The sequence below is a fragment of the Cervus elaphus genome, chromosome 22, assembly GCF_910594005.1.
Source record: "Cervus elaphus chromosome 22, mCerEla1.1, whole genome shotgun sequence".
In the NCBI taxonomy this organism is placed as follows: Eukaryota; Metazoa; Chordata; class Mammalia; order Artiodactyla; family Cervidae; genus Cervus; species Cervus elaphus.
This window is the reverse complement of record NC_057836.1, coordinates 33,238,259-33,259,989: the sequence shown is the minus strand read 5'-3', so window position 1 is coordinate 33,259,989 and position 21,731 is coordinate 33,238,259. Positions and strand designations below refer to the sequence as shown.

The 21,731-nt window shown below is 38.2% G+C and overlaps 1 protein-coding gene across 10 annotated transcripts in view; it reads left to right on the top strand.

Annotated features, from left to right (window-relative positions):
- The window catches only part of SOX5 (SRY-box transcription factor 5), a 1,103,086-nt gene that overhangs the window by 531,403 nt on the left and 549,952 nt on the right, over positions 1 to 21,731 (top strand). For 7 of the 10 annotated variants that reach the window (XM_043882232.1, XM_043882231.1, XM_043882225.1 and 4 more), the window contains one exon: positions 7,980 to 8,021. The exons of 1 other annotated variant lie outside the window; for it this stretch is intronic. The gene's annotated coding sequence lies outside the window, so the exon portion shown is untranslated. Of the gene's footprint in view, positions 1 to 7,979; positions 8,452 to 21,731 lie in introns of all 10 variants that reach the window. 2 more of the 10 variants (XM_043882230.1, XM_043882224.1) reach the window with 2 other exon arrangements.

The following is a 21,731-nucleotide window of genomic DNA, read 5'->3' as shown; positions in this document are numbered from 1 at the left end:
TGCCTCTAAGGAGCTTTGTGGCCAGGGTCAAGGCTGTCATCTCCTTGTGCACACTTCCTCCTTGATCAAATGAAGGGTTAACTTTGGATGATTTTCTTTTCAAACCTGTGAGCCTGCAGTGTCTTCTAAACAGGTCTCAAGTTTCTTGATATTTGCTGCCATCACCGTTCTCAGCTGTTTCTGACCTTCACTGTAGATACTACCAGTTCCATAAATTTTGGTGGTTGAGTGTATTTAATGATTTACTTTATCGTGCACATCTTTTATATGGCAGTCTGTTTTTTCATTCAGGAACATACATTAGTTGTCACTGCTCTTTGCAGCATTGATAAACTTATCAAATTTAGTTGCAAACTTATTTAGAAACCATGCCATGTACTTGATTCACAACAGAAGAAACAGAACATAGTTAACACATTAATGGAAACAGAGAAACCTGAATTCCAGTCCAAGGTTTAACGTTAGCTGACTCTGGGTTTTTGAACAGGTCACTTGTGTTTCAGTTCGTTCATCTCTAAAATAAGGGGAAGAGGGAATTCTTTGGTGGGCCAGTGGTCAAGACTTTGCCTTCCAACACAGGGTGTGAGTGTTAGATTCCTGGTTGGGGAGCTAAACTCCACATGCTTTGTGGCCAAAAAGCCCCAAACATAGAACATAAACGATTAACAGATTCAATGAAGACTGTTAGAAAATGGTTCCCGTAAAACAAGGGGAAGAGACTTAAGTAATGTCTACGATTTCATCTGACATTCAGGTTCTGTCATTTTTTTCCTGTAAATGTTATCATCAAAGTGATAAACAAATTTTGCTTGGCATTTTCATAACCTACTCTTTCTTAAGCATTTTTATTCCTCTTTTAATTCAGTGACACAACACACTTTTATTGACCACTTACTGTAAACTAAGCACTTGGAGTCAGAAAGTACAAGATTTGAATCCAGTTATTACTTAAAAGTGGGCAAATCGTCTCACCTTCTTGAGCCATCTGCAAAATGAAGATCGCAACAGCTGCCTTACAGGGTTGATAAGAGGATTAAATAAGGCAATAAAGTCAATAGCCCAGTTCCTGCCAAATAGAATGGGATTGATATTCTTATTAACAGTGTCTTATGCTATGCATTTAATTTTAAACCATTAATCACAGGGCATATTTAATGGTCTATACAATATAAATATAGTATAATATCACTTGAGTGTAATGGATTTAGAGTTTCAGATGCAATTTTATGTTGATTTTCTTATCCTTTCTTTTGGAAACCTGGTACAAAAATACTTGTCTCCTCTTGTATTTAGAATTAACTGAAGTTAAAATGAGATAAGGCAAGAAAATTTGCAACATACTGTTTGGCATGTAACACTTGAAGATGTTTGTTTTAGGCAAAACTTTCCAGGCGGCTCAGGCAGTAAAGAATCTGCCTGCTATTCTGGGGACCGGGGTTTGACCGCTGGATCAGGAAGATCCCTCAGAGAAGGAAAATGGCTAACCACTCTAGTATTCTTGCCTGGGAAATCCCATGGAAAAGGGAGCCTGGTGAGCTACAGGCCCTGGGGTCACAAAGAGTCGGACACAACTGAACGACTAACACAACAACTCCTGTGGCAATTAGGTAAATTAGTCTAGTTTTGCTCTAGACAAAATTTATCCATGTATTCATTACCTGTGGTGGAGAATTGACTGAGAATGAGCGGGGATAAACCATCTGGGGCAACAGAAATATGTTATCTCCTAACCTGAATGTCATTACATAGAGAAGTATATACATAAAAATTCTTTTAGCTGTATTAAGACATTTCATTGTACTGAATGTAAATTATACCTAAAAATATTCATTTTATCCCAACACATAAATACTATATTATATTTTATAGCTAGGAAAATACCAGTTAATAATAATATTTTTCTAATGCCATAGCTAAAATGTTACTCTCATACAATACTTTTTTCAACAGTACATAAAAGTGAAAAAGAGCACCATGATTCCTTGAAGCTCCTGGTGCCTGAAAGTTGTTGGAAGAACATTCAGCGGTTCTATGTATTTCACCACCCAATTGTTTCAATTTGGCACACCATATTTTAGGATATTTATTGCCTGCTTACTTCTCAAATCTATTCTTTCCCCTGGTGCAGACAAAACTGTACATCATGGAGTATTATTTTTATGAGGGCCCGGTCAAAAGGACCTGATCAATCCTCTGGCCTCTTTCTTCATGTATTTATCTGAGATGAGGACTAACTTATGACTTCTTCCAATCAGGCTTTATTTAGGATCGGGTCTGTAGGATGGAGTGGAAATGGCGGGGGTGGAAGCGGAAGGGACAGCACAAATATATACATACAGTGTGTGAAAATAAAGAAAGGCATCTTTTGTTACAGCTGGTTGCAAAAGAAGTTTCTGCTTGCACGGCTGAGGATGGTATGAGATTAGTGAGGTCGTAGTGTTGTCAGGACAAAGACAGGCTGTGTGAGAGGGATCAGTGTGTTTGTTCAGCAGAGCTTTCTCTCCAGTTGTTGACAGATTTAACTGGTGTAATGTCAGGCCTGGCTAACTCCTCCCCATGATTGTGAAGAGGCAGTCTTTGCAGTAGTAAATGGCCATGTGGAGTATACCATGAATTCCCTATTTGTGTAGTAGCTGTAGCTTAGGGTGGAGATTTAATATTGAATGGACTCCAGATTGTCTAAATTGCAATCACAGTGTTTATTTAAATAGCCTATGGGGACCATTAAAGCATTTTAACTTTTGCTCCTATGTTTCTCATGTTATGAAATCTTGAAGCACATGGGGGAGAAAAGGAAAATCCAGCCTTGTAAAAGCATTAGGATGCTAAAAGTTCTCCCTGCTGCCAAAAATGCTTCAAGAGGTTCAGTTCTCTGAGCTCACATGTAATGTGATGGATGGGATCCTGCTGTGGTCCCTAACTAGGGGATTTTCCTTATGCAGATACACTCATCTGTCACAGTGTAGCCACTGCTATCTCAGCTAGGGATCCTTCCCCATATCTGATCTCCACTTGTAAAGCTAAGGTCTGTCCTGCTTACAATTAGTTGTTACAATGCTGCAGCTCTAAAACTGTGCAAAACTCTCTTTTAATCACATGAAAACTGAAAGTCACTCAATCGTGTCTGACTCTTCAGACATGAACTATAGCCTGCAAGGTTCCTCTGTCCATGGAATTCTCCAGGCAAGAATGCTGGAGTGGGTAGCAATTCCCTGCTCCAGGGGATCTTCCCGACCCAGGGATCGAACTTGGGTCTCCTGTGTTACAGGTAGATTCTTTACCATCTGAGCCATCAGGGAAGCCCCTCATGTAAAATTAAAAGCTTAATAATTTCATGGCAACTATGTGATTAAAAAATTATTAAGCTTTTAACTTTATAGGAGGGGCTTCCCTGATGACTCAGATGGTAAAGAATCTGCCTGCAATGCAGGGGACCCGAGTTCAGTCCCTGGGTCGGGAAGATCCCCTGGAGCAGGGAATTGCTACCCACTCCGGCATTCTTGCCTGGAGAATTCCATGGACAGAGGAGTTGGCAGCTTATGATCTTGGGGTTGCAGAGTCAGACATGATGGAGCAACTAGCGCTTTCACTTTTTCACTTTTACATAGAGAAGAGCTATGTCTTTTACTCTTCTGGGAAATCCAGGGTGATGGTGAAACTCACTTTGGTGTGTGAGGCCAAGGACTTGCCATGCGGAGGAAACATGTCCATCTGTTTCTAAAGCAGGACTTTGAAACAGAGAGCATGACTTTTGTTTCCATGCTGTGATTTAAACATAGCACAATTAAAAACACTTCACAGTCATTGTCAAAGGGCTCACAGAAGGGTCTACAGTCAGTTCCCTTCTTTAGGAAGATTTTTCTATTCTTTTGAAGATCCAAAAGCTGGGGTGCATTTGAAGATACTAAGTATTGTTTTCTGATTATGGCAGCAGTCTGGTCCAAGAGATCTTTCTGAATCACTGAGCTCAATTTTCAACTTAAGAAAAATTGGTACTAAGTTTCCAGGGCTGTGCTAACTGCTTGGGGCCGTGTTGAAATTGGTTTCTATTCTTGAGGCTCCAACTCTAGGTGAGAGGACAAGGTATGCCTCACTAGACTAGTTCAGGGCACTCGCAGGGCTCACTAGACCAGCCCCTCTGCATCTTTTTGCCTTGTGTTTATAATGTGATAACAATACCTGTCTATCTCAGAAATAAACTGGTGGTTAATGTGCTAATGTATATGAAAGGCTTTGGCCTTTCTTGAAATAAAAATACTATAGGAGTAGTTTTGCCGAGGGCATGAGAAAATCAGCAGTAGCATTTTGCAGCTAGGCAGTGGCCATTTAACTTGACTCAGATCATGCGCAATTGAAAGTTCTTTTTCACCACAAGTTTTCTGAAATATCTTTTTATGTATCATCTTGGTGTATAACTACTGGGTTAATTACTTCCAAATACATCATAATGTAGGAGTAGTCATTTTCCTAATATTCTTTACATTGTTCTTTATTCCACATTAGAATAAAAAGTCCTGGATTTCTTTTGATTCAGTGTTCCAAATATTTGGAACAATATTATCAGTATTCCCCACTGTCCTGTTATATACTTGCCTCTCATCTCTTATTCTTTTTTTGGAAACATTGTTGATAAAATCCATAAATTTTATTGAAGCCCCATTTTACCAACTATTTTTCCTTTCTTATCACAGTAAACTTTTTTTTTTTAAAGAATTGATCCATAGCTTATTTATTCTCACTTTTCGTTTCCTCTTGCTTTTAACTACCTCTTCTTCACCCTATCCCCTCTCTCTTTCTTTCCTGATTGTGTAAGTAATGTGAACTATCCAAAGAAAATAAAAGCTGTATAGGGGGGAGTGAAGAGAATGCTTAATCCATAAAACTGATGATCAGTCTCAGAATAACAAGGAGCTGACCATTTGTCTCCTATTGGAGGGTGATATGTGCTTCCTGGGTGGCGCTAGTGGTAAAGAACTCACCTGCCAAAGCAGGAGACTTAATAAACTCGAGTTCAATCCCTGGGTTGGGAAGATTCCCTAGAGAAAGGCATGGTAACCCACTCCAGTATTCTTGCCTGGAGATTCCCATGGACAGAGGAGCCTGGCAGGCTGCACGTCCATAGGGTTATGAAGAGTTGGGCATGACTTAGCACATAGAGAGCGATACAGTATATATGACTAATTAGGAGAATCTCTGTTTTAAGAGTTATACTAGATAAGAGTACATATCTTTCTTTTATCTGATGTTCTTCTAATTTCCAGCGATATTCTTTCTAGGACTATCAGCCTCCAAAAAGGATATTTTAACTTATTATATTGTTGAAAAACACTGGAGTTTGAGACTAGAGGGGAATCAGAATTATTTTATTTTTCTGGAGCAAACTCTTGGTACTAATACTGTTGATGGTTGTTTTGACTATGTTACATTTTGCTGAGCCTGGGGACTGCTTTTGGAAGGTTTAGAAGTATCCAGGGAGGCGCCTGCCACTTTGATTATTCATACCCAGCTCTTTATTTTTATTTGAGACATAAAATAAAAACACACCCTGGCTTCTGCTCAACCTCAACTGGCGTTCGTTTTAAAAACAAACCCCAAACTGACCAAATGGCAGCAATACAAGTTTTTCTGAGACTGACTCATCGTTCATGTCAATCAGAGTTCATTTATGGAAGCATTAAATTCTAGTGGCGGCCAGGCCACCTTTAGCCAAGTTAAAATGGGTTGGGATTTGGTAGGCTTGGAACAGAGGACCGAAAGGAAAACCAGGGTGATGCTATGACTCAGAAAGTGACTCTTTTCCTTCTGAATCAGAACCGAGCCACTGGTAGAATCAGTTCTCTCGGGAAGATGGCAGCCTTTAGGTGAAAGGTTAAATGGAATCTCTGACCACCTATGTTCATCTTGTTGTTGGTTTCAACTCTGTGCCATTTTGGATAATTGCTTACTCTTCACCTTTTCCCCCATTGCTTAGTTGCAAATAAGAGTAATTTTTTCCTTTCTGTGTGCCTTAAGACATTTTTAAGGGTGACTGTGAACTTTTAACCACTGGTACGTTTTATACCAGAGATGGTTTTGTTTCTGTGATGTGTTAACTGATTTCTGCAAAAATGTACCATGGTTTTGTCACTCTGCTCTTCTGATAAACACTGAAAAATGTTTCTGTAGATACTTACCCTCTGGAATTTGATGCTTATTCTATTTATGTACAAACAACATCAATTCTAGTTTTCACACTTTTTTGTTCATTCTTTTTCTTAGTATTTCTCAGTACAGTTCAGTCACTCAGTCATGTCGCACTCTTTGTGACCTCATGGACTGCAACATGCCAGGCTTTCCTGTCCATCACCTACTCCTGGAGCCTGCTCAAACTCATGTCCATCGAGTTGATAATACCATCCAACCAACTCATCCTCTGTCATCCCTTTCTCCTCCTGCCTTCAATTTTTCCCAGCATCAGGGTCTTTTCCAATGAGTCAGTTCTTTGCATCAGGTGGCCAAAGTACTGGAGCTTCAGCTTCAGCATCAGTCCTTCCAATGAATATTTAGGACTGATCTTCTTTAGGATGGATTGGTTGGATCTCCTTGCAGTGCAAGACTCTCAAGAGTCTTCTCTGATACCACAGTTCAAAAGCATCAATTCTTCGGCGCTCAGCTTTCTTTATGGTTCAACTCTCACATCCATACATGATGACTGGAAAAACCATAGCTTTGACTAGATGGACCTTTGTATTTCTGTCTCTATTTTACTTCCAAAATGATTTTACAGGGATTAATTGTTTTATTTTTTATTTTTTTTAATAATCAGCTAAGCAAACATTTATTTTAAAGTCATTCAATCCAATCACAAGATATTCTATTAAGTCGAGCTTTTAAAAAATTATATTTTTACTATATGAATGCTTGGAATAAAAATTGGTGTCATTTTCTTCTCCAGATTTCAAAACTATCTGAAGTGAAACTCTGTTCAGAGCAAAGATAGTTTCAGAAGCTTTCTGTTGTTTTTTTTTTTTTTTTACTTTTTTGCCCACAACTTTATTTCTTGATAACCTCTTCATAGGACAATTATCTTATAATATCATTTTCAATAGAGGATTAATTGTTTTAGAAAGCACTTATTGATCACCTATAATGTGTGTCTACTTCATCTTTTTTTCACTATGTCTTTATCAGAAGCTCTTGAGTTGACCAAAAATTTGTTTGGGTTTTTCCATAATATGTTAAAGAAAAACTGGAACAAACTTTTTGACCAACCCAAAATTTTGCCTGTTTTTACTTCCATATTTGATTGATTTCTTTGTTGTTGTGTTCAGTTGCTAAGTCATGTCTGACTCTTTGTGACCTCATGGACTGTAGCCTGCCAGGCCACTCTCTCCTCCACTGTGTCCCAGGGTTTACTCAAATTTATGTCCATTGAGTTGGTGATGCTACCTAACCATTTTGTCCTCTGCCACCTCCTCCTTTATTAAATTAATTTAGTAGATTGATTTCTACTTCATGCCATCTTAAAGTTCAGGATTTTATTAAATCTTCCAAACACCTACATTGGTCAGATTGTGTGTGTGTGTGTGTGTGTGTGTGTGTGTTTTCCTGTATTGACTCTTTTTAGTCAACAAGATAAAATTTTAAGAACTCTCTACATTTCTCAGCCCTCCATATCAACTGATAATCAGGAGAGGTTTTATATCTTTTTGCAAATTTATATGGTTGGTTCATTACAGAATTATGACCATTTTAATCCCCAGCACATTTGTTCATCCTGTGTTTATTCTTTTAATGCACAGTTCTTGAAATCCTATTATGTATCTTTAGGTTATAAGTTCCTTGAGGTATTATAATACTTTTGGAAGGAAAAAATAAAGGAATGCATGGATTGATAAGCATAGCCCCTTCTTAGGAGCAAAGCTCCTTTATAGTAAAGTTGACTATGTCCTCATCCTACTCCAAATTAATTCAGGATTCATGTGGTTTTGTAATTATAGGTACTGAGCCTTTGTGTTGTTGGCAGAGCAGAGACAGAAAAGGTAAGGATTGATGCTCCATGGAAATCAGGGGCCTGGGACTGAGGTGAGGAGATGGGAAAGTTGACAGTGGTCATTGCGGGCAACTGCCAATTTAAAGTCATGGACTTTGGCATTGAACCTATTTAATGATTAATCATTTTGGAGGTATCTGTACCTAATCTTTACCTTATTATCTTGAATATTCTCAAATCTATCTTCATGCATCCCAAGAGTTGATTAGAAGCAAATGGCTTGCCCATGGAAACTGGACTTCTGATATTTAATTAGCAAGAACATCACTACCACACAGCATCCACATGGTTCTTGCCTTCTTTTTGTCATTGTATTTGATACCTGCAACAAGTTAGTTCCTCTTCCTTCATCTTCAAGGGGTTGGAAGGCACCGAGTAATCAGACCTGGAGTCCAGAACAAGCAGCTAGTCAAGATCAGGTTCTTGAATTTAATCTCTCTGCCAATCCATTGTCGTTATTACGGTAACTGCACACGAATCTGACCATTGCACACCCTCTAATCCCCAAACTATTATACCCTTTTGTCCCTCATTGCAAAGCAAATTGCCATTCTTCATCAGGGAGGCTTTTCTATGCAACTGGGTTTAATTTTAAAATTAAAGCATTTGGAAATTAAGGATAATTACCTTCCAGTTTTCATTTTCAACCTCAGCTTAAAAATTAGTATCTCAGAGGAATGTGTATGAAATCTCTTTAGCTAATAGCCTATATTTGTGCCCTGTGTCCCTACACTCTTCTGATAAAGAGAACTTAGGTTATAAACTCTGCCATGTGGACACATCCTTACGTATTAACAGGCATATTTTAAGAGTACAGCCCTTCTCTGAGATGTGAGTTCTTGAGTCATGAGTAAGTCGCGAACCCTGAGCAAGTTCACATATACATATACATATTCATTGTTCTATATAACAGATATTTATTGAGCACACCCCTTTTGAGTCCAAGGTATAGTAGAGAACAGAGTGAGGTCCAGAACCATGGGAAAACAAAGACAATAACCTTGTAATGTTTTAAGGAAAAATCAAGCACATTTAATTTTATTGTGGATGCAACTTTATGTCTAATTATATTATCTTACACTTGTTATTACTATAAATTTTTTAAGGATTTCTCATTGGTTTAATGTTATACTTTTATGTATTTAAAAGCAGTTTGTAAACTATAAAAAGCTGGATATATAAAACATATGAGTTAAGAGCACACAACTTTCATTGGAACTGATCTTGTGCCATAGCTACTGGATTTTCAAAAGTAAATTTAAAACATACTATCCCAGTGTATACAAGAGTTATCTCAAGTGCTTGAAATATTGCATTACAATCTCTTTGGATGAGGTTTGGGAGCCTGTAATTTTAACAAACAAACTAGCCAACTCTAGTGCTGGCTGTGGGAGGACCACAGTTTGAAAAATGCCATATTAGAGAGTTTATCAGAGGGGGGCTTGGAAGGGCCCCTCTGAGAATTGAATATATCTTTCTTGTTGGTGCCTCCAACTCAGCAGCTGACATTGGTGATGCATTCAGCTTTTCTAGGCCATGTGCTAGGTACAAGCACTGTGGAGATGAGTAAGTCATGGACCCTGAGCTCAATGATCTCACAGTTTATATATACCATCCTAGACTTCTCTGCCATTTTATAACTAGTTGTCATGCTATCTTGTGGCATTTTCCATTTATCTACTATTTATATACTTATATATTACTACATTGCCACATTGATCCTGGATGCATGAGTTTTTTTAAAATTACACATAGTTGTCATTACAGATGAAAACAGAGGCCCAGGGAAAACTGAGTTATGTTGGCCAATTTCTGGTTATGTAGAGCAAGGATGTGGCAGAGCTCGATCCTCTGATTCTACGTACGGAGTTTTTTTTTTTTCCCCCACTTCACTGCATTTGTGTGCCTTGTGAATATGAGTTTAGAATTGAGTATTTCTTTACCTCTCACAGGTATATCATAATATTCAGAAATTCTTCAGTCTGTGTGCAGGTTGTTAGTACCATGTTCCTAGCCACTGAAAAATGAACTCATTCAGTATCCTTAAGTAAAGCCAGATGGCTCCATTGAAAATGGCAAGGATCTCTTGTAAATAGGATTACTTGTACATTCCAGAAACTTATGACAACTGACACATGAACTAATACTAGGAAATAACATATAGACTTGCTGGGAGGGAGCCAAACTTTGACCACCTCCGCTTGAAATGTTTCTCACATTAGAGACTCTTCTTAGTCTAAGTAGTGCCATTGCTGAAGTTTATTTTTTGATTTACTGTGTCTAACTGTTACTTGTCTGTTCATTCATTCATTCAATAAACATTTACTGAGCACTAATTGTATACCAGAGCGGGCCAAGTCACTAGTGTAAAATCATGAATGAGACATGTTCCCTACCCAAATATGAAGCAAACTATATGTAATGACTGCGGAGGCGTGAATACGGGTCTTTTCTATGATTTCTCAATTCTGACAGTTACCAGTGGAAATACTGGTTGGAGAAGTGAGTGTGTGGGTGAATTCTTCAGGAAGGGTTGAAATTTGTTATAGCTACGCATCTGGCAGTACTTAGGAATTGTGCATGATTTCATGTTTCCATGGGCACACGGTACATTATAACACATTATGTAATAGACTGGTTGATAAAGCACTTTATAATAGTATAACATTGTGCCTCTCTTCCCTCATCCTTAAATCACTGTACACACATTAGTTCTCACAATATTATTCCTAGGAGTTGTTGTGAGGATGTTTTTATTATCAGTCATCGCTGTGGTGACATCAGTCCAGAGCTGAAGAAAGTGAAATGCAAAATAACTTGCCTAGGGCCACTGTACAAAAGATTGGCAGCCTCGCATCTCATAATTCTCTGTTCATTTTCTGAGTCTCAGAATTTCTTTGAATGAATTGCTAGCCTGGATATTTTGTTCACTTATTTTCCTATAACTTAGCTGGTGCTTCATGTAAGGAGTAGAATTTTCTGCGGGTGGCTCACTGGCAAGCTCTTAACTCTTCAGGGCCTTGTCTTGAGGAAGCTGCCATACGGTTCCCATTCTTCTACTTTTTCTTACAGAGAAACCATAGTTGAAGAGCTCTGGTCTGTATACTCAGGAGATAGGTCTTTGTGGACTTGAATTTCAAACTTTATAGAATACTCATCAGTTTCTGTCACTCAGAAACATTTAAAGCCATTGATATTTAATCAGTCGTCCAGTTAGTTTCTTTTCTGTAATTATCTGCCTTACTCTGACATCATCTAGCATTCTTTAGCACAGACCACAAGGTAACAATGTTGAAGATCAACTGTGCTAAAACCAGAAGGAGAACTCAGAACTAAAGGTGAAGATCTTTTCAGGCTTGATTCCACTCAATGCTTCTTAGCTATGCAATAGAGAAGCCTGGAAGAAAAAAAAAAAGCATTTCAGAGTCAGAGAAAAATTTTCTTTGCTCAGGCAGGTCAAGTTAGTCACTTTTCCCTTTTTTGTTGCTGTTTCACATCAGTTTACCAACTGCACAGTCAGGAAGTGAGTCTATCTTTTGAGTTTAGAAGCCTATGATGTATGACTTGGTGCACATGTGAGGATGTCATTTGATGAAAATTAGTTGATTCAACTGTTACAATATTGGTTTGCTTCTTGAATATATCTTGAAGTTTTTTTCTCTCTCAAACTGCTATATTAAAAAAGAACAAAACTCCCGTTCGAACACAACAATTATTTGAAACCATTTTCCACAGAGCAAGAGAATACTTTATATAGTAATGAGTAGCAAGCCGTGTTTTAATGTTCACATGATTGACGCAGCAGTTCGTAACAGTTCCTCTGGAACCATTCTTGCTTCTTACATTATAAGTAAAGCCTGCTCAAAGAAGGGAGCATAAGAAAGAAAGTTTCTTTTCTGTCAGGTTGATGCAATGGGTATATGGCAACCATATAAACCTCAAGTGATTCAGTTATTACAAGGGACCTAATTACTGATCTTAGACTTTTGGGTGACACCGAATACCTTTCTTAGGACCAAATTGCTTAGCTTTTTGCAAAAAAGTCCCTGTTTAGAGTTTTGCACAAAAGTTGTTGTTGACAGTGCAGTAGTAGCATGATGAAGTGGTGTCTTGGTGTTTATAAAATGTTATTTCTATCTGGATAATCATTTGGATGTGAGACTGAGTGTTACGACTACAGCGTGGGCACGCTGATAACTGGTTCTGGCTCCTCTGCAGGCACAGTGAGGCCAGTTGGAAATACTAACCCAGATTGGAAAGCAAGACAAGCTGACTTTTGGTGTTAACCGTAATACTTGATATTGTTGTTCAGTCACTAAGTCATGTCCAGCTCTTTGCGACCTCATGGACTGTAGCCCGCCAGGCTCCTCTGTCCTTGGAATTTTCCAGGCAAGAACACTGGAGTGGGTTGCCATTTCCTCCTCCAGGGGATCTTCCTGACCCAACAATCAAACATAAGTCTCTTGCATCTCCTGCACTTGCAAACAGATTCTTTAACACTGTACCACCTGGCTTGTCATAGCTTTTCCTTAATGTTTAGTACTTCTTAGAAGTTATCCCTCTATTACTTGCTTATACCTGATACAGGGAAACTGAACCATGGTGATTTTTTTTTACTCCAGCCTTGGTTTTCATTCAAGATATTCAGTTTTGGTAAGGAAACCTAACAATAGTAATAACTAAAAGGACAAAGAAAACATCCAACCTTCACTGTGCATGTGTGCTAAGTCACTTAGTTGTATCTGACTCTCTGCGACCCTATGGAGGGCAGCCTGCCAGGCTCCTCTGTCCGTGGGATTCTCCAGGCAAGAATACTGGAGTGGGTTGCCCTGCGCCCCAGGGATCAAGCCTGCATCTCCTACATTGACGGGTGTGTTCTTTACCACTAGCACCACCCAGAAAGCTCAGCCTTCACTGAGTACTTGCTAATTGCAAGTATCTTAAGTTCTTCACATACATTGTCTCTGTGAGGTGATTTATTACCCTGAGCTGGTTGTAGGTGACAGAAACCTATTTCAAATATGCTTGAAGGAAAGGGAGTGTTGTTAGTTCACATAAGTGAGTGTTTCAGAAACTGCCTAGCTTTAGGCATGGTCATTTCAAGGTTTATGTGCTCTCCTTATCTCTCATCTTTCTTTGCTTTTCTCTGTGTTGGCTTCAGTTTTAGACAGGCTTTTGTGCATATTACCTAAAAAGTTAAAAAGTTAAAGCTTCTTTCCTCATAATTCTATCAGAAGTCCCACATAGGTCATCTGTTGGTTCTGCCTGTATATTGAGTCCATCCATACCTGAACCCATTTTTGTGGTTGAAAAAATAAAATGCTTTTTTTTTTTTTTTTTTGGCCAGGGCATGGTTTGAGAATGAGGGACCAGTTGTTTCCCACAAGGGGGGGGGGGGGCGGAAATTTAATGTGAAGTTGCCAGGCAGGTCAAAATAATTAATCTCCATGACATCATAGCGGTATCATTTTTTCTTGTTTACAAATATAAGAACATTGCCCAAGGTCACAGAGCAAATATATGGGAGGATATGGACTATAACCCCATCTGTGTGATGCCAATGCCCATGTACCCACAAGACACATAACAAGGTTGAGAGTATAAGACTAGAGGTAAAAGGTGTAGATGTGATTCTGACTCCACCTACCACTTACTAGAACTGTGCTTTGAGGAGCAATGTAATCTTATCAAGTCTTGTTTCATTACCTGTCAAATGAGGATAATAATTGTATCTACTTCATAGGGTAAAACTGTGAAGATTAAGTGGCATCAGTGAATGTAGAGTGTTCTGCATAGTTCCTAACACTTTTAAGTGCTCAGTACATGGTAGCCAGTATTATAGTGTTTTGTTTTGTTGTTTTATTTACCACAAAACTAATTTAAATCATCAGCTGTTCTGACTTCATGTTTATTTGCTGATTTACTCTACGTAAAAAAATGGATTAATAAACCCAAGCCATCACCTGATTAAAACTTCACATTTCTTCCATTACTCAGCATCGCCAATTCCATACATTTAATTTATTATTTTTTTAATATTTTCGATATTACTTTTGTAGTCTGATATGATTAACTCTTTTACTATTGCTTGATGAAGCAGTAAGTTTGTACAGAAAGGGAACCACATTTGTTGTGCACCTGAAATTAACACAATATTGTAGATTAACTGAATTGTGAAAATGTTAGTCGCTCAGTCATGTCTGACTCTGCGACCCCATGGACTAGCCCACCAGAATCCTCTGACCATGGAATTCTCCAGACAAGAACATTGGAGTGGTTGCCATTTTCTTCTCTGGGGCACCTTCCCGACCCAGGGATTAAACCTGGATCTCCTGCATTGCATGCACATTCTTTACTGTCTGAGCTACCAGGGAAACCCCCAGATTAATTCTACTCCAATATAAAATGAAAATTTAAAAAAGGGGGGGAACCACATTTTTTTCCCCTACTGATGTTTCACAGTACTTAGAACTTTGTGTATACAATGTAGATATTTGTTGATTTCATTTATTATTTTTCTGTACTTTTGATTATGGCTGTATCTTGAAAGACCTCTCATAGAAAATTAGCAGGCAAGATGTGGTTCCTTTTCCTTGAAATTTATAGGTGAATCCAGATTTTAGGGTGAGGCTGGGAATCAGATACCAGAAGTCTGTGGGAAGATATGGCATGCCCCCTCCCCAGGTGCAGAGGCCAGCAGAGAAGACTCCTTGTTGGGCTCCTAAGGAGTCCATCCAGCTTTCCTAACATGTCTACCTCATTTTCAAATAAATTTAAGGCAGCATGGTGATAATAGAATTTTCTTTAGCAAATCCACTAAAAATCAAACTTTGAACTAGGTAAGTAGAGTTTTCTACATTGTTTCAGTGATTTGCAATGCCTCAGTGCCAAATGTGGGCTTTATTTATCTGAGAGGAAGAAAATAAGCTACTTAGCAAGATCACTCTTCCAACCACCAATCTAGCCCATTTCCTTTTAAGATAATTAAAGATTTCGGTAATATGGGAGTGTTTTGAATATGGATTTACTATCAATATCACACAGGAGAGCTGATTTCAGAATAAGGTGCAATTTAATGCCAGAATTTCAATATTTAAATGTCTTAGAGATTAGACTATAATGATAAATATGATATGCATATAGTATTTGTATATATATGTATAAAACATTGTATATAATTACAGAGAGTACTTCTGTAGCGAGTGATAATTTTAAACTCCTTAAATGTTACAATAAAGTGAAACAGCCTAGTTAGATTAATGCAGTGTTTCTTGAGTCTTGGTTATAGACTATTCAAAAAGGAAGCACATATTTGACATATATTCTCACAAGAATCATGAAAGGCTCTTTGACATTTGTCTTCACATTATTTGATCCTCCCACCAGAAGAAGTGACTTGAACAGAGCCTTAGACAAAGCTGTTTAAACCACCTTTATTTATTGACTTTTTTAAGGAGTTTATAACAGCAACCTGGTCAAGGTTCAAGGTCATGTACTCTTTCCATGTGGTAAAATACTTTGGCCACTTTCTAAAGTGTAGCATTTGGACTGGCAGCCTAAAGGCTAAAAAGCTTATATCTTTTAACCAACATAAGACAATAACTATTCCCTCTATATTTACAGAATTTTTTTTTTTTCTTTACAAAAGTAATAACATTCAGTAAACAACAAAGTGCTGCTAGCATTTTGGAGTTTTCAACTAATTTCTCAGCAAAGAAAATGTACTGTGCCCCAGTTGTATTTAGTGTAAAAATAAGAGGAACATCCTTGAAACAGAAGCGATTTTTCAAGTAGGTTACCTACAAGGATATATATTGATTTCTATTGGTAGTACTGGCTTCTGCCTACAGATGTACATTGTGTCCAGGGGTTTAGAAAACAGAGCTTTTAATTCTTTGTAAATAGTAGCATTGTATGAGAGGGATTTTTTTCTTTTTTCACTGCAACTACAAAAAATATTGTGCACATTGGTTTAAAATGAATTGACCTTTTGTTTCAATGAGGGCGGTGTGTTACTTGTTATGGAGTGACTCCATTTGCCCATGCAAATAAGCACAAAGCCAGGATATTATCAGGCAATGGCAAAATTAAGAGGTAGGTCAGATTTAATGGAAACATCTGTCATTAACCCTTTTACAGAAACTGCCTCGGGGAATCCTTGCAGATAAAAGCTATGCTAAGCTATCTTACCTTGCTTTGCAGAGCTGCAAAGGCATGGCAATCACAACACAGAAATTCTGCTCAGAGAATGTACTTGAAAGACTGGTGCATTTTAGAATATGGAAGAAAACAGCAAGGCTTATTTCGTGTGGCATTCTCTTTATAAAAAATTTAAAGTCAGTAGAACAATTAAGGCTGCTATTATTTTTTAGATTTTACACCAGCATAATGTTCCCTGCTGTTGGCTGCATCATGTAACTCTAGTGTCATCATATTAATACCTCAAATCACAAATGAAATATTTACAAGCTATTTTCTGAAATTATGTAAAACACGAAATTAGAAAAAAAAAGTGTACCCATATCTGCACATGGTACTCGACGTTTGCCTGTGTTGCTCAGTAGTGATGAGAGAAAGTTAGTTTTGCTAACTGAGCATTGATTGAAGATAATTTATGAAAGTTGCTTTCACTTGGATGCCATTTATTTTTGTTGCTTTAAACAACAAAATACTAATAAAAGTACATATGAGTTGATATGCATTTGCAATGAAATTTAAAATGCAACTTTAAAAGATCATAATCATGCAGTAAACTGCATTTGAAGTTTGTGTAAGTGAACACTTAAGTCTTTTTTTTTAATCCATGTGACAAGTATTTTAATTTCAAAGTGAATAAACTTTATAAGCAATGACAAAGCTGAGACAGTGTTATCTCAGATATTATCAGAAGAAGACTTGTCTGTGAAAGAGGAAGACCAGTCCTCTTAACATTGAGGAATTGATGCCGTGCAGTTATCACCGGTGTTTTCCAGTTGTCTGGGCTCCTCATTGGGTAGCTTCCCACGTGCCTGAATGATGGAGAACACTTGACTTACTTGATGTACACACGTTGTTCAAGTTTTTTGGCCATCATCAAGTGACCTTTCCTGTGTGCTTTTTTTTTTTTTTTTCATTTATTTTTATTAGTTGGAGGCTAATTACTTTACAATATTGTAGTGGGTTTTGTCACACATTGACATGAGTCAGCCATGGATTTACATGTATTCCCCATCCCGATCCCCCCTCCCACCTCCCTCTCTACCCGCTCCCTCTGGGTCTTCTCAGTGTACCAGGCCCGAGCACTTGTCTCATGCATCCAACCTGGGCTGGTGATCTGTTTCACTATAGATAATATACATGTTTCGATGCTGTTCTCTCGAAACATCCCACCCTTGCCTTCTCCTAAAGCAACTAGAGAAGGAAGAAATGAAGAACCCCAGGGTTAGTAGAAGGAAAGAAATCTTAAAAATTAGGGCAGAAATAAATGCAAAAGAAACTGAAGAGACCATAGCAAAAATCAACAAAGCTAAAAGTTGGTTTTTTGAAAAAATAAACAAAATTGGCAAACCATTAGCAAGACTCATTAAGAAACAAAGGGAGAAGAACCAAATTAACAAAATTAGAAATGAAAATGGAGAGATCACAACAGACAACACTGAAATACAAAGGACTCATAAGAGACTACTACCAGCAGCTCTATGCCAATAAAATGGACAACTTGGAAGAAATGGACAAATTCTTAGAAAAGTATAACTTTCCAAAACTGAACCAGGAAGAAACACTTAAGTCTTAATGTTAATTTGTTTAAAGAGGGCTGTGGGAAATCCCTGATTATCTCCATAGGGGGAAACATTCCAAAATGATATTTCAGGTATTTTAGTTATGTTTACTCACAATATAACTGCCCTTTAAAACTATCTTGCCCCTCATTTCTCTCAATATATTTTATTTTCACATTTTCTTTCATTGTGATTTTTTATTATTTCTTCTTTATAGGATTGTTTTTGTCTCCTCTTTTAACTTTATCTTCGTACTGTTCTGATGAGTATAGCCTGGCTATTTCTTTCTTTTACCTCCTTGAACGTAGGATGCACAGATGAAAATTCACCTCTCTTTTCACTGCTTCTTCTGTAAATAAGGCTTTACTGTTGTTGTTCAGTCACTTAGTTGTATCTGACTCTTTGTGACCCCATGGACTGCAGCACACCAGGCTTCCCTGTCCTTCACTGTCTCCCAGAGTTTGTTCAAACTCATATCCATTGAGTCAATGATGCCATCCAACTTTCTCTGTAAACTTATCTAAAAAAGCATTGTATAATGAATAGAAGGATCATTTGCTTTCTCTGTTGGGGGACTTTTTATACAGTATCTGATCCCTTCCTTTAAGTGGGAGGAACCTACACAAGTTTGTGTCAACTGCAGAATGATAAACCATTTTAACACGTAACCAACCTCCTCAAAGCCATGAGCTTGAATTAGGTATAATTATTCCAAATATTATTTTGGACAGATTGAGAGCGTATGGCATGAAAGAGATTTAGTTTTAACCATGGCTATTTATGTGCTTTAAAAAATACTAGTATCCATTTTGTAAATTTAAGCATTAAAGATGTTTGAAAACTATTACTGGACTTTAAAAAAGTCAAGTAACCTCAAGCTCCAAACATAGATTTAAATGGGCTTAACATTATTTTAAGTTCTTTCAGAATTCCCCTATTAATTTTACATTGATCAGAAGCTAGCATTTGTTTTCAAAATATCAGTCATCTTAGCTGCTGTCTGTGGACGTGTGAACATGAATTCCTATTACTGGGTCTGTTCTTCTAGGACCATGAGCTGCTCAAAGGTGGGGATAAGTCTGTCTGCCCTGACCATTGTACAACACTTGTTTCAACAATATACACAATCAGGCACCCAGTTAGTGTGGTTCTTTATTGACAGATGCTTTCATACACTAATACTTGATTGCAGTGTATCACTCTGCCATGTATAGGAAGGCAAGACATGAGAAGCATCAAAAATCTGTATCATGCATGACCCTCCACTTGATTAAACATCATGTACAGTGCTACCTCCTTCTCCCAATTATAGTGAGGAAGGCTGTTGGTCCCAAAGACCAGGCAGACCTGCTTAGTTATTTGCTAATGATTCCAGCTACCTCCCAACAGCTCACAAAAGCACAGTCTTTCCCTGAATATTTTTCTTTCTTACTCAGCTTAATAAGCCATGGTATCTCTTAGGTGTCATTGTACTTTGTTCTCATTTCCTCATTCATAATATTCTTTGCATCCAATGACTGGACAAGGTGTTTTGGAGATCTTGACATTTGACTGAAATACCTATTTTGAAAGAATTATTTTTTTCATTTTTATCAGGCTTTAACTATTCTTATCTAAGAACCCTTTTGATGATTTGTCTTTTTATATACAATTTTTTTTTTGTTACAAAGACACAGCTGTGAAATTCCTTCTCTGAAGTTTTATTTGAGGCAAGACATCAACTTTTTCCCCCCATGTCCCATGGATGGTTGACCTGTATGTAGCTAGAAGACCCCTATCAGTTCACCAGGCTATTTGGTATCCTCTCCTCATTGTATCTCTCTTTGATAATCAGGGCATAATTCCTTGGTTTCAGTCAATAGAGGCCTCTTTCTTGAAGGAATTATCTCAAGTAGAAGTAGTCGTGTATCTGACTGATAGGCCTGCTAGACTTAAATCTAGATTCTTAACATGAAACATTCTCTTGCTGCTGATTTTTTCTCCAAACCAAAAGAGTGTATTGTTATACTAACAAGATATTCAGAATAGTCTATTGGAATTATCTTTTAATTCTCATTTGGGGAAAACTTCAATTTACTTAATTGCATTTATTGGATAGTCACACAATTCAGAATTCAAAAAGTGTAGAAGTATGTACCATGAAACCCAATAAAATGCACCTAAGTCATCAAAAAAAAAAACCAAAAAACAAAAAGAGTTTGTACCATGAAGAATATTTCCCCATTCCCATTGTCCATTTGCCCAATTTTTACTCTCTTCATTCCCTGAAAGGAACAGTTGTTAACTGGTTAACTTGTATGTTCTTCTAGACTTTCTTTACTTGCTGATTCTTTGTGATAGTTCAGACATTCCCAGTCTCCCTATTTAATGCGTGTCCATGTTCACTTGATGTTCATAAAGTGTCTTACTATGAAATGACATTTAACAATGTGCGTGTTGAATCTGGGTACTTTTTGCTTGGCTTTGCATTCATCTTTCCACTTATGTTTTGAAGAGAAATTTCATATTTTCTTTGCTCTAATTCTGGTTGCCAGGATGGCTGAATGCCATTCCTGGAAGGGGTGTGTGTTAGCGCTGGCACAGACGGAACCACTGGCAGAGGAAAAGGAAACCATTCCTGTGTCAGGGAGATTTATCTATTCATTATTTTAAAAATTGTTATTGTTGCCATCACTGACCATTTATTGTGTGTGACCCATGTTCTGGGTACCATTTTAAACAAAGAACAAGGCATGTTCCTGGGTGGTGCCCAAGGAACTCCCAACTGGGCACATTGGGACCCTGTGTGTGGCAAGATTATGATTTTGGTAGCCAGATCTTTAGCAGTAAGGAGACAATAGTCTAGTACAATTGTTTCATCTGAGGAAAGCTGTAAGCTTTTTATATGTGACCCTGGGGCCAATTAGTATAGGGAAGGGGAAAGGATGTAGCCTACCGCTTTGATCTCTTTTATAAATTGTGCCCTTATAAGATTTCTCTCGGGCTTCCCTCATGGCTCAGTGATAAAAAATCTGCATGCTAATGCAGGAGATGCGGGTTCAGTCCCTGGGTCAGGAAGATGCCTGGAGAATGAAATGACAAACCACTCTAGTATTCTTGCCTGGGAAATCCTATGGACAGAAGAACCTGGTGGGCTACAGTCCATGGGGTATCAACGAGTCAGAGTGAGTGAGCATGCACACAAGATTTCTATTGGAGAAATATTTCCACGTCTTTTAAAATGTTTGAAATCCCAGGCTCTAGAAAACTAAATGCTACATACTAAGTAGCTTCAGTCACAACCGACTCTTTGCGACCTTATGGGCTGTAGCCTGCCAGGCTCCTCTGTCCCAGGGATCCCCCTGGCAAGAATCTTCCCAACCCAGGGATCAAGCCCAGGTCTCCCGCCTTACAGGTGGATTCTAACTGTCTGAGCCACCAGTGAAGCATACTGGAGAGAATTCCGGTGCTGACCTTCCGGGGTAATCTCCCCGACCCAGGGGTCTAACATGGGTCTCTTAGATCTCCTGCATTGGCAGGTGAGTTCTTCACCACTAGCGCCATCTGGGAAGCCCAGATGCCACAGCTGGAGTCAAGAAATCTTTCTTTAAACCTTGCTGTGCCTCATTTTCAATTCCGTGTTGCATGGGGTGCCACAATCTGATGAGGACAAGTAGCAGCCCACTTTGCAAGAGAGATCCCATTTTGGAAGAAAGAAAGTCAAGTCGCTCAGTTGTGTCCGACTCTTTGCGACCCCATGGACTATAGCCTACCAGGGTTATCTGTACATGGGATTTTCCAGGCAAGAATACTGGACTGGGTTGCCATTTCCTTCTCCAGGGTATCTTCCTAACCCAGGGATCGAACCTGGGTCTCCCGCATTGTGGGCAGACACAATTTTGGAAGAGTTTAGAGTAAATATAATGTGATTTAATTGATTTATGCTTTTCATGCACTAGAGA